We start from the raw sequence: 3,920 nt of genomic DNA on the forward strand, positions 1-3,920 counted from the left end.
TCCAAACTAAATTGATCCCCACACGAACATAAATGTTTATGACAACTATTCACCATTGTAGTTGTCACTCCACCCACTTGGTGCAAAGAGGTTATAGTGCGGTCAAACCTTTGTGGCATAATTTATCCTCAAATATCTCTTTCAGGGGTGAATCATGGAACCCATACTTTGCACAGCAGTTTGTATCAATTTGTCTTAACTTAATCATATGTTTCCACAACAATTGATTCTAGATTTAAAAAACTTTTCTTTTCTTCATAAATCTATATAAAATACTATATATTTCCGTCATGCGGAAAATGGGATTGTTCACAGCGCTTCCCGCTTTTCGCACACACATTTTACTTACGCATATGGCCTACGTCACAGCTCATCAATGAGACTTTTTAGTGCCACAACTTGTTTCTAGGAATTAATTTGTTAGTGAACACTCTTTTTGAACTAAATCTAGATTTAATGGTTCTCGAAAGAGGCGTTCAATAGGCATTATGTCGCGATTAGGAAAAAAAAGACTTTCTATTTTGCTTCTGCTGTAAACTTTAAAAAATCGGTATAATTTTAAACTATCGACTGGAATTTTCATTAGATCTAGTATTAATCATTAATCAGGAATTTTCTAGAACACAGTGTACAGGTGTTTGACAAAAATGTTTTTCAGTGAAGACAAACTGATATAAGTCATAGTGCAAGAGTGGAGAATCTATGTTCAGTAGTTAAAGAGATATAATTTGACTTAAGTGGCGCCACCATTTTTTACTACACTATAGTACAAGAGCTCGTGGCGATGATGTCATGCCTGTCCGACTTAAGGGGTCGTCTTGTCCTCAACGGAGTGATGTGTGCGTCCTCATGTACAGGAACAATCTGACCACCCACCCCGCTCCTCATAAGCCTTAGTAATATGAAACACAGCCTTGCCCCACATTTCAGTACAAGGGGGCTCTCGTGGCTTAGAGGTTAAGGTCTTCGCCTCTCATTCAAAGGTCCCGGGTTCGAATCCGGGTAGCGGGGGAAAATTCTCTTCTCTCAAATTGTCTCTTTTCACCTCCATTCCCTCTCTCTAGTAATGTAGTAATGTTCTGTCATCTGCTTTCGTCTCCTCTTTCTGTCCCCCACCTCCTCACCTCCTTTGCCCCCTCTTCTGGGCTCCTGACTCTTTCTGCAGCCTTTCTACTGCTACTCCATGGCTCCTTCTTACTGCTGTCTTTTAGCCGCACCCGTGATCTTCTGGTAGGAAAGATCTACACCTAGCCTTCTCGGATAATGGTGAAAAATCTCGGAGGTCCCGTGTGCAAGTTGCACACGTTAAAGATCCCTTGGTGGTCTAAAATCGATAAGAGTAGACTTCGGCCCCCACCCGAGTAAAATTCAAAATTTCCTACCAACTGAAAATGTTTTTATGTATCCCGCGCGCTCACAATGACCGTATGCAGTTGCGAGTGCCGTAAATAAAACACTTACCCACCCCCCCCCCCCCAAAAAAAAAAAAAAAGGGAAAAAAAGTACAAGCCTGTAGCAGAGACCTTGCAATGTATGTCAGTGTTTTAGACACACGCTTTTATTCATGGTGAATACAAAGGTGTGTGTTTTGGAAAATATTTTCTCTGAATAATATGCTATTTCAGCTTTATCTACTTATCCACCAGTTGACTTACCTTTCAGGGTCTTTGGGAAAACGATAAATCGCTAATTCAGGTCGCATGCTTTTTTCTTTTATTAGTGCAGTTTATTGCACACCACTTACAGTGTGTGTTCTTAGAATCAGCCATGTTTGTTTGAGTTTACCACCCCAGTTCCTGTTGCCACGGGATTGGTCAGATTCGCGGTCTGGCTGAAGCTGTACTGTCTCGTTTACGTAGCCAGGGTCTCTGATTGTAGATTTCCTCGCAAGACCGTCATGACGTCTCCACGCGAGTCTCGAAAAGTAACATAGTCTCTCATCTGTTGGAGGGGGGGGGGGGTACACGCAGCCCCTGTTCGTTCATGTGGATTGCGTCATAGCCACGAACAAGGACTCTCATGGCGTAGATAATAGGCACGGTGTTCATCTCTTCTTATTCAAAAGTTCGAAACCTGACAGTGACAACGACAAAAAAAAAATGTATCCTCTAAAGTTTTCTCCTCCGACCTCCTTTACTGTTCTCTAATCTGGTTCTGTCATCTGCTGCCACCCCCCCCCCTCATCTCATTCCTGGCTTCCCCTAGGCTCATCTCTCCTATACTGCTGACTCTTTCTACTGTTACTCCTAACTCCTTTTTACTGCTGTCTTTCAGCCACACCCCTGATCTTAGAGTAGATAAGATCGAACACCTAGCATTCTCGAATAAAAGTGAAAAATCTCGGAGGTCTCATTTGAAAGTTGCGCACGTTATATATATAAAGATCCCTCGATGGATAAGAAAAGGCTTCGACCGCCAACTGGACAAAATCCAAAATTACAATTCCAACCCAAACTGGCTGTACTTTATTCATGTACCTTCGAAATGTACCTTCGAAATCGGAATGTGGCTGCATGGGGGGGGGGGGGGGGGGTCTTACGAAGTAGAAAAAACGGTCACGTACGTACAATAATTGAACAAGACTGGAAAAATCATGGGTGAGTAAGGCGAGAGTTTTAAAAAAAAAGGGAGGGGGGGGGGGGGGGGGGAGAGTGCAAAAGCAAAGTCTTATTCTTCTTCAGGTGTCAGGTCTGGAGTATATACTGACGATCGTGGTACCCCATTCCTTCTGTTATTCGTCTTCGTGATCTGCTCGGGTTTTCTATTTAAATCATTCGTTCCAAAGTTGTTCAGGCCATCTGTTTATGTTGTTCTTTATCTTCCTCTGCTCTTCTTTCCCTCTATATTTCCACACAGAAGCAGTTTCTTTAGTCATTTAATCTATTATGTGGCCAGAGATACCCAATTGTCTTTTTCTGGTGGTTCTGTGGGCTAAAGTAAAGTAGGATGAGCAAAATAACATGCTCAGGCCTCCTCTTGTAATAATAAAATTGTCTTGTTTTACTTTCTTCCGTAGTGTGAAAAACCTGTTCACCTCACAATGATTACTCCCCTGCCTCCCTCCCCCCCAATTCCCAAACCACAATTTTTGTTTGCACCTGACTGCTCCTCTCAGGCAGAGTCGATGCTGCTGTTCTTTCCCATGACTTACACTTCCGGCCCTTTCGACAAGCACGCACCGCTGTGCCGTTAATGGAGGTGCGCAAAATCCGGATAAATATCCGGATAATCGGATAATCTTCAATAAGACATTATCCGAATTCAGATTCTTAATTCTTTTCCCTGACCCGTTTGCCAAAGTGGGTGCTCTCATTTTTGTTGAAGTGATGCTAACCCGTTTGTCAAAGTGGTTCTAACCCATTTGCCGAAGCGGTTCATAACATATTATTTATCGAAGATGTGCACTAACATATTATCGGATTTTTTTAAAGCGACTCATTGCCCAGCCCTAGTCGTTAATGGCCCCACACGTGTGACGGCCAACGACCTGTCTTTCATGGAGAGAATGAAAAAAAACAAGCCTCTGTGCTACTCAGCCCACCCGCTCCCCCCGTCATTACCAATACCTGATGACGTGATCGCAGAATAGCCTACTTAAGTGATATCAGTTGATGAGATAACCGCGAAAAGCCAGGCTTAAGACCTACTGGGCAAACAGTGGCTGGGGTTAAGGGGAGAACAGAACGCGAGACAATGAAGCCTAGTCCTCAGTTAAAATTAAATAGTGAGGATTGAGGATACTTTTCTTTAAGAGGATGGGCGGATGAGAGAGAGAGAGAGAGAGAGAGAGAGAGAGAGAGAGAGAGAGAGAGAGGGAGAGAGAGAGGCTGAGAGAGAGGGGGAGAGAGCGAGAGCAAGATAGATAGATATAGAGAGAAGGAGGAGAGTGAGACAGAGAGTGAGACACACAGAGAGTGAGA

Source organism: Aplysia californica, unplaced genomic scaffold (assembly GCF_000002075.1).
Source record: "Aplysia californica isolate F4 #8 unplaced genomic scaffold, AplCal3.0 scaffold00004, whole genome shotgun sequence".
Lineage (NCBI taxonomy): Eukaryota > Metazoa > Mollusca > Gastropoda > Aplysiida > Aplysiidae > Aplysia > Aplysia californica.